We start from the raw sequence: 15,322 nt of genomic DNA, 5'->3' as shown, positions 1-15,322 counted from the left end.
TTGAAAATATGAGTCACACACTGTGGCTATCTTCCGACTTTCCTCAGAATATCATCTGAAGTATATCATCACTTGCATGAAGTGCAATTCACTTACTTTACTTTTTTAACCTCTTACACTTTTGGCATCATATCTGATGTTTCTGACAAATAACTAGATGATTGGTATCATCAGATGTTTGGGTTCCAAAGACATGTCCCCTTATCTAGCTATTGTATACTAATAAAAATAATAATAAAAATAAGACACCTGAAAGAATATACTGGGGAACAAATGTTTGTGCTTACTCAAATTGATAGGTTTTTTCCCCCTAACTCCTCACTGCTGTCAGGTGACAATACTAGGAAGTGGGCTTTGAGGGAGAGGCACTGAAATGATTAGGGCAGAACTTGGTGAGTAGGATGAAGAGCCCTCCAGCCAGGTGCTGGTGGCTCACGCTACTGAGGAGGTTGAGATCTGAGTTCAAAGCCTGCCCAGGAAGGAAAATCTGTGATACTCTTACCTCCACTCAACTGCAAGTGGAGTTGCAAGCAGTGCTGTGGCGCAAGTGGTAGAACACTAATCTTGAGTAAAAGAAGCTCAGGGATAGTGACCAGGCCCAGAGTTCAAGCCCTGGAACCACCACCAACAACAACAACCAAGATCTCTGGGAGCTACTTTATTTCTTTTGCCATGCAATATCACAGTGAAAGGTTAAATTTTCATGTTCTTTCTTAGACACCCAGCCTTCTATCACTTTTGTACCAGGCTTTCCAAGACTTTAGCTAGGTATGATGTTAGTACCCATGTATGAATACATCACTCAGGAAGTAGAGGAAGGCAGGAAGACTGAAAGTTCTAGGCCATCTTGGACTCGATAAGGAACTCAAGGTCAGCTGGAACTATGTAGTGATGTCCTGTCCCCAACAAACAAATGAAAGCAGGAACTGGAGATCAAGCTCAATGCAGGGGTGCTTGCCTAGCATGCACAAAGCATTGGGTTTGATCTCCTACACTGAGAAAATTGGTTGCTAATTAGCAGTGGTCTTTGGTTATATATAGCAGCCTGATTGGAGCAACACAGAAAATTAGTGTTAGAGAAAGGTTTCTGGCTTTGACAAATACCTAAATATGTGGAAGTGGTTATGAAGCTGGGTAATGGGGAGCATCTGGAAGAAATTTGCACCTTCACTGGTTGCAGTCCTTTACATGCTGAGGTGACCCAAATCTCTGCTCCTGAATGCTCTAGGCCATTAGTAATTTTGTCTTTTTATTTGCTGCAGTTTCCCCACGAGCTTTAATCACAGGGCATACCAAAATCAATCCATGCTCACAAGGCATGTCTTCTCTTGAAGTGCCAGACTTTGAAGTCAGGCCCCACTTTACCACGTGAACCCCACCTTACTACGTGAACCCCACTTTACCACATGAACCTGAGATAAGCAGGCCCTGTGAGCAGACCCAGGACAGCCCATTAAGGCCCAGTCGGTCTAGAACTCTAACCGCTGGGAATGCTTAACTCTGACCACCCCTAGAATGCCTCGAACCCTGAGCCAATCAGATTTGTACCTGTGTCCTAATCTTGCTTGCTTGAACACCTGATTGTTGTAACTTTGCTTTTTGCCTTTATAAGCCCTATGGCATCGTAGCCCGGGGCTTCCTCCTAACCTCCGCTGTGTGGGTGGGTAGGATGTGGCCTGAGTTGCAGCTCGCTTAAATAAAGCCTTGCCTTGCTTTTGCATTTCAGAACGTCTGAGTTTCCGTGGCCTTCTTGGTGGTCGTCTCGCCACTTGGCAGAACACTCTTTCCTATATATACTTTCATTGCAGTCTCATACCTGCTAAGTTGTTAGTGTGAAAGGATCAAAATCACTTCACCGTGTCAACTCTTAACAAAATAAATCCATCTAGAGGTTACAAGGGATGGGTTTTTATTCGTAATTCCTAGACAGTCACTTCCACGAAGACAGCCAGAATGACCAGCCTGACAGAGGCCAGACATCTGTGGCTCACACCTGTAACTCTAGCCACTCAGGAAGCGAAAACCTAGAGGATCATAGTTAAAAGCCAATCTGTGCAGAAAACTCCTCAAGACTATTTTCAGACAACCAGCAAAAAAATGCCAGACTGGAGGTATAGAACTCAAGCATAGAGTGCCTGTGATGAGGAAGAAGAGAACAGTGGATAAGGGAGTCTTGTATTCAAACCTTGAACCAACTCCAGAATATCAACAACAATTAAACAACAAAAAAAAGCTATTTTACAAAGACACAAAGACATCTGCACTGCAACTGTTTTTTAAACCTCACATGAGTTGCCACCATGATGGCCCAAGATTATTTAATGTAATTCTCTTTGCTTTTGCCTTTTGATCTTTTGGCAGGGGGGCAATGCTCAAATGGTAAAGTTTAAACTGTACTGCCACTGGAGAGGAGACAGAGAAGAAGAGGGAAAAAAGAGAGGGAGGATAGGAAGAGAGAGAGAGAGAGGGGACAATTCAAAGACTCTTTGATATGCGAACAGTTTTGTTATGGCATGAGATTCCCTACTTCAGTGATCTGCTATTCTCAAATAACTGTTACTATTCTTCAGAGAAGCTTTCTCTGTTGTTTTATTTAGGTTGTCATTAGTATCCATCACCCCAGCTAGCACAATAGCTCCCTTCTTTGCCTGTTGATTCAAAGGAGCCAGAAGCAATCTTAACTTCTTGTTCAATGGAAACATTGTGTTCTCAAGCAGAAATATTTCTCCCTTTGCAACTAAGAACTCCATCCCAACAGGGTGAGGTAAGAAAATAAGTAGCAAAACTTGTGCTGTGCATAATAACTAGGGATAAAACCTATTTGATTTCTTACACTGGAACCTATGTTATAAAATGCACCATAAATTGAATTCTGAGTACTTTAGAGCATGGCCTTTTTGAGAACCTTGTCTCTGTCTTACAAGGTACAGCCACTCAGCTGGTACTGTAAGGTCCTCTACCAGAAATCCTCTCACTGTTCTATCAAACCAGATGCTTCAGAGTGGTGGGAGAATGGTGAGAGCATGGGTCCCAGGAGCTTGAGATGATTATCAGGCATCATTTTGCAGTTGAGTGGGTTGCTTGATCAGAAACAAGGATGTAGGACATACTGTGATGGTAGATGAACCATTCTTTTGGAATAAATGCTGCCTTCTTCCTGATGGAAGAGGACAAGGGTAATGAGTCTGCTACTTGAGTAAGCTACCTGACCATTCACCAGGGAATGGAGCCATACTGGGAACTGTGTTGGTCTCTACTGCTGGCAGTGTCTGCAGCCAGGTTGGCCTTGGTAAATCAAAGTCTTGGTTGTTGAGCCTATGTATCGGCAGATCTGTGACACCATGGTAACCTTGCTTGTAAACCCATGGGTAGATGAGCGGAGGGTTAGAGAGTCAGATTTATAGCTACAGAACACATCATCTTATCCACTTGATTATTACAGTTCTCCTCTATGAAGGTCACTCTGGTGAGCCTTCAAATGAGACAAATTACCCTCATGGTTTTTGCCTATTCAGAAAGGCCAGTCCACATACTTCTTCCGTAGATTTCCTCATCACCAATTTTCCAGCCATGTTCCTTCCAATTTCCTGACTATCTAGCCAAAACTACCTGCCAAAGCCTATGAATAGCTATATAATTGCATATCTGGCTATTTCTCCTTCCTAGCAAAAGTGAACAACCAGATGCACTTCTTGAAGTTCTGCCAAACATGAGGGCTTTTTCTCTTACTTAGCAGTTTTGTTCTATGCAGTCTGATAGGATAAGGTTCACAACTTTTTATAAAGTAGAACTTTTTTTTGTTTCTAAAAGATAACAAAAAGAAAATTAACAGTGAAAAATGCCTGACTAAAAAGGAAAAAAACTTGAGCTGAGTATAGAATTTTAGAGGTTGAGATGAGCAAATCATATTAGGACTAGACTGGACTACATAGTGAGCTCCTGACCAGCCTGACAAACAGAATTTCAAATTGCACCTTAACTTCTCTGTCTTTTGAATGATTATTTTTAAAATGTAGTAACAGTGACAATCTCAGTGAACCATTTTATCTTAAAGGCAGCAACTTTGTTATTTTCTCAAGACTGAAAGAGTATTTCTTAGTTGTGGGAGCATACATTTTCACTGCTGATCAATGTATATGCCTTTTGGATTTAGCACCTTATTTTCTTTTCTCCACTGTTCTTAATAATGCCTTTTTTTGTGTGTCAGTTATGAGGCTTGAATTCAGGGCCTGGTCTCTGTCCTGGTCCCTGTGCTTTTTCACTCAAGGATAGTGTGGTTTTGTGGTGGCTAACTGGAGATATGAGTCTCACAGACTTTCCTTCCCTGTTGGCTTGGAACCTCAGTCTTCTAGTTATCTAGAATTATGGGTGTGAGCCACTAGCACCCAGAAATATATGGCATTTTTGCAATCAGATTCATAGTCTCTCATTTACTTTATCTTTTGTTTTATTTTGTTTTGGTCTCAGTGCCAGGGATTGAACCCAGGGACTCATACATTTGTGGAAAGTACTCTACCACTAAGCAATAGCTGTAGCCCAGCCTCTCAGCCTTACAGTTTATCTTTCATTACCAAGTCCTGCAGTCATGCAGAGTGAAGGTCTGTATCATAATGATCTCCAAGTTCCATATTACTTTCAACTCAGAGTGGTTTTCTTTATGTATATCATCAATGTATTTTTAACACACACACACACATACACACACATATATATGAACTTGAAGCTTTTAAAAATTCTCTCAAATACAATAACATAAATTTTAAAATAAACTTAAGTTTTTAACTAAGTTTTATTGGTTAATCAGCCAGAGTTCATTTTTTTCCCCAAATTATGTTGTCTGGAGTTTAATTGGGTAAAGCTTCTTTAGAGAGAAAGATAAATAAAAACAAGCTAGATTTACTCATCACCACATGTTTGTAGTTATAGAGCACTAGGAATAATTCAAATGCATATAATTCATTTTGGATACTGTAGATCAACTCTATCAAAGTTCATTTTATTTCCTATTGTTCCAAATTGGAAAGTTAAAATTTCATTTATCAAAGACTATTGCAGTTGGTGATCTGGGTACAAATGAAGATTAATTAATAAAATGCATCCATTTAGAATTTAGAATGCAGATCTGAGGTGAATTCTGTTTTCCTGTTGTTAGTTACGAAGCATCATGGTTAACAAAAAAGTGTAGGGGGGCTGGGGATATGGCCTAGTGGCAAGAGAGCTTGCCTCATATACATGAGGCCCTGGGTTCGATTCCCCAGCACCACATATACAGAAAATGGCCAGAAGTGGCGCTGTGGCTCAAGTGGCAGAGTGCTAGCCTTGAGCAAAAGGAAGCCAGGGACAGTGCTCAGGCCCTGAGTCCAATGCCCAGGACTGGCCAAAAAAAAAAAAAAAAAGTGTAGGGCTTTGCTATCACTGTTACTGGAATTTGGGGGGATTGGTAGCTATTGCTGATTTAGTAGTTGCACAGCTAGAGATAGTCTCAGAAAGAAGAGCTTCTTTAATTGTCAGTTTGATATCATTTGGGGAGCTGTTCCTGAAAAGCCTGCTTTGCCCTGTACTTTGAACACTTCCAGTGATTTTCTTAGTCCAAATTCTACTTCATCTCCATCTTCTTAAGGTAACAAACAGCAGTTGCACACCTGCAGTTAAATATGATTATTAAATAAAATAGCATGAAATGAGAAATTCAAGTTGCATAGCAATATATATTCATATCAGTGTTTATACACATTCATGTGTAAACAACAAAGCTCTCCAAATATCTATGTATTTATTTCATAGGCATTTTCTTTCTTTTTTTTTTCTTTTTCTGCCAGTCCTGGGCCTTGAATTCAGAGCCTGAGCACTGTCCTTGGCTTCTTTTTTTTTTTTTTTTCCTCAAGGCTAGCACTCTGCCACTTGAGCCACAGCGCCACTTCTGGCTCTTTGCTATATATATGGTGATGAGGAATCGAACCCAGGGCTTTATGTATATGAGGCAAGCACTCTTGCCACTAGGCCATATTCCCAGCCCTCATAGGCATTTTCTGTGGCTATGTCTACACTTGTTCATGAAGCAGACATCAAAACTCTTATAATTTCCTGCAAAAGAAGGGAGGATTTGAGGCTCTAAAGACAATGAAGAATTGTGAATTTTCTCTACAATGTAAAGGGGAATGCCTTCAATTCTTTTGGTTTATAATAATAATGATAATTATTATTATTGTTTCAGTTTCTTCTGTCACTCAATACATTGATTCAGTTACTGGATTTCCTGAGCACAATTTCCCTTTGTTCCAGATTATACTTACACCTGCTGCTTGTGTGATCGTTCTTTTGGCTCCCCACACCCTTGGGTTATTGCTCTCCTTGCTTCTCTATAGCACATGACTTTGCAGTTTAAATTTCCAGTTTCTTCATTCCAATCATTTTAATAAGCAACCCATGTTTTATTTTTCTCATCTACTTGTGCCTCCGATGTCTCCAATGTTCATTTTCTCTATATTGATACCTGAGGTATTTGTGTGTGATACTGGAAAGAAGAATCGATGTATTTGATGGTTGGTGCTAGTATAACTTCACAATTGTCTTCCTAACTGGGTCCTGCTGATGTTTTGCTATGGTGTGTTTCTTTATGTCTTATTCTTACTCCCCATAATGCCTATTTCAAGTGTCTTCTGAGACTGCTGGTTCAACCTTCTTTCTTACAGGTGACATTGTCTCCTATTTTATATAACTCAATAGCTGTGTGGATATGTCCACATAAAATGAAGCTTATTGAAACGAATTCCAAGAAATGGAAACAAGAAGTTAGTTAGTTGTGTGTGTGTGTGTGTGTGTGTGTGTGTGTGTGTGTGTGTACTGCTTGCAGTTTTTTTTCTTTTTTTTTCTCCCCTTCCCCCAACCCCCACCCCACCCCCAGGCTTGTTTTATTCCCTGTTGTCACTGTTTTTTATTTCTGTACCCTTTGTTTTGTATATAAGTTAATCTGATTTGGAGAGGTGAAGGGGGAAAAGGATCAATCAATTCAACAATGATACTCACTAGATACTATGTTGGAAATGAAATTTTCAACTGAGGGAGGAGGGATTGAACAAAATGAGGGAGGGGTTAACACTATTCAAAAAGAAATGTACTTATTACCTGACTTATGTAATTTATGTAAAACCTCTGTATATCACCTTTATAATAATTTTTTGAAAGCTCCAGTTTAAAATAAACAGATGGACATACAATCCTTCCTCATTCTATAATGTTATGCTGAGCTGGAAGTAGCTGTTTCTGGGTAGATAGGATATCTGAAAGTGTTGAGCCCATTATGCGACTGTAGAAAGACTTATACTTTATGTCCGCAAACCAAAGATGGGATAATAGTTGGATTTGAAATGATAGTATGAAGTATCTTATCAAGCATATTTTAAAATGTCCATATCGCCAATTCTATGAAAAAGAAAACAACAAATAGTGTTTTTATTGGTTAAAATATTTGAGTTGGGGCTGGGAATATGGCCTAGTGGCAAGAGTGCTTGCCTCCTATACATGAAGCCCTAGGTTCAATTCCTCAGCACCACATATATAGAAAAAGCCAGAAGTGGCACTGTGGCTCAAGTGGCAGAGTGCTAGCCTTGAGCAAAAAGAAACCAGGGACAGTGCTCAGGCTCTGAGCTCAAGGTCCAGGACTGGCAAAAAAAAAAAAAAAAAAAAAAAAACACCAAAAATGAGTTGGGCTGAGAATGTGGCTTAGTGGTAGAATGCTTGCCTTGCATGCATGCAGCCCTGGGTTTGATTCCTTACCATTGCATAAACAGAAAAATCCAGAAGTGGTGCTGTGGCTCAAGTGGTAGAGTGCTAGCCTTAAGAAAAAGAAGCCAGGACAGTGCTCAGGCCCTGAGTTAAAGCCCCAGAACTGGCAACAACAACAACAAAAACAACAACAAATGAGTTATTTATTTTCTTGTTATTTACATGCTAAAGCCCTCTGTCTTCTAAAACAATATTAAGTATAACAATATATGAAAGTGGCTCCATTAGGGGAATGCCATTTCCAATAGAAATTTATCCAGATGTGTGGCCTTCTGGGAGCCCACTTTACTGTGAGATATGAGATGGAATCTGCCAGTAGAGTCCAATATTATACAGAACACGTGCTTCTCTATCTATCTCTATGAGTTCAATTTTTATATTTCTAGATTCAGAAATGCCTTTAAACAAAAGCCCATAGCATATGTTTTAGATATGAAATTCAGTTTCTTTTTTCCTGATAGAGATGTTGGTCTAAAAGACCTAATCTACTATTGATGGAAATCAGTGTTATGATAGCTTTTGAAATTGAAATTAGCTTTTCTGAGGTATAATTATGTTCAAACTAGTTCACAAATTTTAAGTGTAACATCTGATGAGTTTTGACAATTATGGAGTTATAGAACCATAACCAAAATCATGATGTGAAATATTTCCACCAGTCAAAACATTTATTAGATCTATTTGAAATATCTAAAACATGAATGCACAAAGTTTGATTTATAGCCATAATACAATCTTCATGTATATATATTTTCTAATTTTATCTTATTTGTGCCTAATTTCAGATTTCTTTTATCCATTTTAGTGTTATTAAAAATCTGTAATATTTTTAAGTGAAAGATTTTTTTCATACATAGGAGAGGATATTAAGTCCACTGATAAATCATGCAAGTTTATGTGGTTGTGATAACTGAAAGAGACTGAAGGAGTAGGAAGGCCAATGCCTCATTTGAGCTTCCCATTATCCTATTTGTCATACAACTAATCTCCTCAATTGGTAGTTTTAGTTATTATACTGATGAACCATTAGAGGCTTAAGGAGAATAGGTAAATTATTCCAAGCTATAGGTTAGTAAGTAGTAAACTAGAGTGCAAATACAAATATAATTACCAAGTACCTTCTTTTTCTATTTTATATTATCCCTCAGCATAGTGGAACTAAAACAGACAAGAAGTTCTTTAAAGATTGAAACAGTGTCCATTGAGTTTTTGCATACACACACACAGTGTATGATTATATATTCCACAAACATGGGTTCACTGCACACTGCAGTCCATTCAATATTCTTAGTTTTGGCTATAATAGTGAACAAAACAGAAATATGTTCCTCAAGGAGGCCTGTGCTCTAGAGACACAGTTGCAAAAAAGTAAACAGTCAGTGATGAATAGTGTGTTTAACAGGAGGGTTAGGCAGAATCCTTAGAGAAAGCTCCATACCAGAAATATATGCTATTTGATGGTTGCTTCAAAGGAGTGAAATCTACAAATAAGAGATACCTAAGGATTGAGATTGGGTTCTAGGAAGGGAATCGAAAGGCTTAAAAAAAAAAGAGAAACTTACATAAGGTGATCAGAAAGAAGAGAGAGGGGATAGAAGTGGACAAGACAGAGCCCCAAGAACACACTCCAATGACCTAATTTCTTTGACTAGACCTCTCATGATACATTTTACCACATTCCAATAATTCTGACATATATGGACATTGCTTTGTTTTGCTTTGACCACTAAAGGCTCTGTGTCTTAGAGGGATGACTCTTCTTGAAACATATCTTCACTAGGCATTCATTGTAACTTCTCAGACCCCGGGCATGCTTTCCTGGTGAAATAAATAAAAATCAATGGTAATGAGTCACAATCCCTAACTGAATCCAGTACTCAGCATGTTTATCGTTTGGAGGATGAACTATTTTTATTGATTCTTTCTTAGTAGAAGTTATCAAGACTCATGGTGGTGAATCAAAATGTCTAATCTAATCCTGTGCTTGGGATGGGGGTTAGAACTTGAACAATTTCTATTGTTTCTATTAGATGTAAGGTTCACTAGAAAGGAAACCTGCCACATGGTTCAGGCACAGAAAAGTTTATTGGGAGGAAAACAAACTGCCAGCCCACATGAATGTGCAGAAGAGATAGAGGGGAAGGAAGAAGAGAAAAAGAGAGAAAATTAAAGAAAGAAAAAGAGAAAGGTAGCAAGAGAGAGTAAGAAAAAAGGAAAGAGTGTTGGCACACGTGTTGAGCTGGATTATATAGGGAAAGGCAGGAGGTATGGCCAGGGCATTGGATGTGACCTCAGAGAAGGGGAAGGTAACTGCCTCCAGGTGTGCCAGTTATCTAGGTAACTGAGATACTGGGCACAGACTTGAACAAGTGGGGGGCATCTGCATAGAGCCCTCCCAGGGGCAGACCTTGCATTAATGAGATTTTTCTTTGTGCCTCTATCAGGTTTCTTCTGTCTTTTCCTTGGTTCTCTTCACTAGAGATTATGCAAGAATAATCCTAAATTCCTTAAAAGCCAAAGATTACACTTTGGGGTGGTTTTGACTTTTTGTGTTGGCTATCTGTTAATTGCATGGGCAACTGTCATTCTACAGGGCTTCTTCTTTCTTCTCTGTTGTCATTATGTGATGGCATACTCCATTATTCTGGCACTGACTCAATTTAACATCTTCAAAAATGGCCAATTTCAACAACGGTTATTTAGAACTTCAATGGCCTCCTTGAAGAACTTGTGACTCTCCTAATAGGCTCATCTAACATCATATTTAGTCTTTTCCCTTCCTTTTCATTGCATAGATCTTGAATATTTAGAATATTCCTGGAAACTGGTCAAAGCAAACTTACTATGCAAAAACTTATTCTAACCATAATTATCTTCTTGTATATTAGGCCAGCATGAAGATAGGTTCAAGACTGTTGGTAACTTCAAATGTTATGTCTATGCTAAATTACCTATCTACAGTTATATAGACCATGTTTCTGTTAAATAATAAAAGTTATTTTATCTAAAAACTAAAATAACAGCCTATTCCAGAATAAGAAAAAATATATGGGATGAATTTGAAAAGTTGAAGTAAGCTTATAGAAAATGAATGTTATTTCTTATAATCAAAGCTAAAATTTCATGCTCATCTGTAGGGATGCTTAAATGTCATTCTGGTAATTATTTTCCTGCTTCTTACAAGATTATAAATGATTTTTCTTTATTTTCTCTGTAACTTGCTAAGAAGACAAAGATTCTGCATTCTAGCAGAATAATTTTCTATGCCTGACCTTGACTGGGATTTCTGATTTATTTCTTTCCCTAACCAAATTTCCCTAGTGTTTCCATATCATAGCAGATGGAATGATGACTATCAAACTCACTGCCCATTAGAAATGTACATGCAAATTTCCATCTCCTGCCTCATGCTCCCAATCTACTATGTGAAGACACATTGAGTCCTTCCTTAAGTCAGCCTTTCTTTCCCTTCCTTCAATCCTTCCATCCTTCTCCCCTCCCTCCTTCCTTCCTCCCCTCCCTCCCTCCCTCTCTTTTGTTCTTCCCCTTCCTTCCTTTCTTTGGCAGTAATGAGGTTTGTACTCAAGTCTTGGCTAGGTTGATGATGTAACTCTTGAGCCACACATCCAGCCCTTAAATACATTTTGAAAGAATTTTATAATTTACATTTGAGCACAAGCATTCATTTCTCTTCTGTGAAGCAAGGAAAAGACCTAAGTCATGTCACATCTGGGCACTGATTTGTCCTAAGACACCACTCTCAGAGAGTGGTGGGCAACATGCCCCACCTACATCCATGCTGACAGATAATATAGGTATCCCAAAGTTATTTTGAAATTTGAATTGCATTCATGGAAGTTAGGTATTAGGCAAAGAAAATCAATTGATAGGGTTAACTTGCCATTGAAATTTGAAGAACTTGAAGTCCAAGGAAGAGCTGAAACTCTCATGAGAGATAATTAGCTTGGATAGTTAATGCTTGCCTTTCTTACCCAGTTTAAAAAAGTAAATCTGGCTCATTTTTTGATTGATATATAGCACATTCTCATAGTTTCCACTGACTATGAATTATGAGACTCACAGTTCAATTTTTTTCTTATTAAGAAAATTAAAAATTTTAAGCCAGGTTCTGGTGGTTCACAATTATAATCTTAGCTACTCAACAGGCTAAATCTGAGGATCGTGGTTCAAAGCCAGCCGTGGTAAGAAGTCTGTGACACTCTTATCTAATTAAACACCAAAGAGTTGAAAATTGTTGGGCAAAAAGTGCTTAAGGATGGTACTCTGGCTCTGAGTTCAAGCCCCAGGATCAGTGCATGCATGAGTGCGTGTGTGTGCACGCGCACCCTCCCACACACAGAAAAATTAAATTTTTTAAAAAATTTCAAGTTCATTTGAAAAGGTCCCTTTAAATCTTGACCTTATATCTTGAACTCATGTTTCTTCCGTCTCCTTCTCCAGAGTACTGGCATTATAGAACTAAAGAGAGTTTGGACCCTTGAATGTATTTATGTTTTCTGTCTGTTCTTAAAGTGGATGACAGGGTCAAAATTTTCAAAAGAAAGTAATTGTCTGGGACAGTTTGTTATTTTCAAATGTCCAAGATGCAATCTCTGAATAACTAAATCAAAAGAGATGACTTAAAAAATGTCAAACCTATTCTTCCAATATCTATTTAGGAATTACTCACTGGTCTCATCAGTTATGACTTAGAAAATGAGATTATATGACCAAAAACTTGATGCTGATAGGAGAGAATGCATGTGCATATATTCTTTAGAAGAGTACTCTATGAATATGATTGTATTTGTGATTTTATGTTTATAAGTATATGACTATATATGCTTTTACTTATGATTCATAAAATATTTAGCATTGGGGCTCATTACATTTTTGTTAATATTAAAATGACTATAAAGACTTAAAATATAGTTACTTTAATATATATTATATATTAAAAACAGAATCAAAGCTTGGTGTGGTGCAATGTGCCTGCATTTCTAGCATTCAAGAGACTGCGGCATGAGGATGACATATTTGAGGCTAATCTGTGCTATATAGCAAGATTCTGTTTCCATAAGTAATAACAAAAATTATCAAAGAAGGAAAGAAGGAAGAAAGAGAGAACAATAAAGGAAGGGAAAGAGAGTGAAGAAGGGAGAAAAAAGGGAAAGAAGAGAGATCAGAAAGAGAGAAAAATAGAAAGGAGAAAGGAAGGGAGAAATAAAAGAGAAAAGAAGAATAGAAGGAAGAAAAGTAGAAAAGAAAGGAGGGAGGAGGAGAGGCTAAGACCCAAGTAAATATCAATGTAATCAACAGCATGTAAATGGTAATATAAATTTATAGATTGAATAACCTGATCTAATGTGTAAATGATAGAGAAGAAAGCTGAAATGGAGTCTATCATACTGCATGTTTACAATTTGAGGAGGTAAAAGGAGAAGGAGAAAGAGATTAAGGGATAGACTAAGATAGCAATTAATGAATTTAGAAGAATACTTTCAAAATCTTTAAAATTGTATACATGGTGTCTTTGTTTTCTGTTGCTATAGGTGGGTGTAGAAGACTTGCAATTTATTATAAATAGAGGTTAACTTCTCATGATCATGGAGCCTGGGACACAGTCTCAACATCTGATGAGGGTTAGAATCTCAAGCTGACTTATAGTGTGGTGAACTAGGAGTAGTAGGCTAGCCTTTCTTCCTCTTAAATAACTGAAAACTTTGGCATGGAGATCTTACCATTGTGGCTTCCTGTAATCCTCTTAAATACTCATTTCCAAGTGTCATTAACATGTGACATAAACCATTCCATTAGTGAATTCTAAGAGACACATTCAGGTTGGATGTGTGAATTTGTACATGAGATAATCACTATGTTCAAATTACGTCATAGTTAATATTGGAGCCAGTAGAAAAAGAAGTATATTATTTCACAAAAGAAGAAATATATGCTATATATCCTCAGAATTTGAAATTCTGATGTTTACCTAGAAATATTAGAATGGGAGTGGCAACAAAAAAGAAAGCATAATTGCCATCCCAAAGAAAAGCAATTTGGTTTGGATTTTACTTACAAAGAGGGCTCTACCTTTCATTAAAAGATAAAACAGAAATATTTCATCTCAGAAAATGAAAGTATAATTGGGATGCATTTTTATATCAGAGCTGGAAGATTGTTTGAGTGCTAGACAGTGTTTCATCCTGAGATTTATATCTAATGGAATACATATCCAGATGTAAATGTATTATTATTCACTATAATTCACCAGATTCATTCTCTTTTACTGATTCATTCTTTCTTTTCCATGTTGTGGTGTGTGTGTGTGTGTGTGTGTGTGTGTGTGTGTGTGTGTGCATGTGCATGCAAGTGTTGTGTGTATCTCCCCAAATATCTACATTTCAGATTGGAACGTCCTAAAAGGTCTCAGATTCTGAGATGTTTATTAAAGTAAATTAACCCGTTTATCTTGGGAAAAAGTGTATCCCATTTACTCTGTGCCTGGATTCTGCATTGATATACCCATAAAAATAAATAGGGTGAAGAATCTCAAAAAGGGCACTCCTTATTAAAAATGACAGGTAGATTTAAAATATGATGTAAAGCATTCATCAGTAATAAGATCATAGCTCTTCCCTGCCCTTTGTTTAGCAAAAACTTTGCTGAGAGAGAGAAAGAGACAGAGATAGAGAGACAGAAAGAGAGAGAGACAGAAAGAGAGAGAGACAGAAAGCGCGAGAGACAGCAAGAGAGAGATCTAAGACAAGAGAACTTATTGATTAGAAAGTGTTTGAATTGAAGTTACCATAGAAGACCTGAAATGGCTATTAAATAAAGAACCCTACTTATGTCTAGGGTCTTAATTAACAGTGTCCCCAGATAATGAATAACTGTACAATGATAGTTCAGTATGTACCGACTTAATAAGCAGTATATTTTGTGGTAAGCACTTGCTTTGTTGCCTGTGAGTTTAGAATTTTGTAAAGTACTGGGCAGAGCATATTTGTGAGTCTTTTATTGGACATGAAAGAACTAATGAGACATAGATAATGAATCCACATGATTCAAAAGCCTGTAGGTAATAGGTCTAGAATTAAAGAGAGAAAGCAGAAAGAAGAAATTGTTAAAGAGATCATAGGACTCCAATAGCTCATAAAAAAGAGCAAGAATGGGCCACAGGAACTGGGTCAAATTTGAAAGTTTCTGCACATCAAAAGTAACAATTGCCAGAATAGAGAGTCACTACAGATTAAGAGAAAATCTGTACCAACTATTCAATGGATAAAAAGCTGCTATGCACAATACACAGAGTTTGAAATATTAAACTGTAAAAGATCAATAATCCAATACATAGACAAGTGAGTAAAACAGTTTTCAAAAGAAGAAATGCCAATGGCTATAAATACATGGCCAAATGTTCAACATTTTGAACCATATTGAAAATGCAAATTAAAACTATACTAAGATTCAATCTCACCATAGGCAGAATGGCCATCACTAAGAATGCAAAACAAATGCTGGTGAGGGTGAGGGAAAG

Source organism: Perognathus longimembris, chromosome 7 (genome assembly GCF_023159225.1).
Source record: "Perognathus longimembris pacificus isolate PPM17 chromosome 7, ASM2315922v1, whole genome shotgun sequence".
Classification (NCBI taxonomy): Eukaryota; Metazoa; Chordata; class Mammalia; order Rodentia; family Heteromyidae; genus Perognathus; species Perognathus longimembris.
This window is presented reverse-complemented; position numbering follows the sequence as displayed.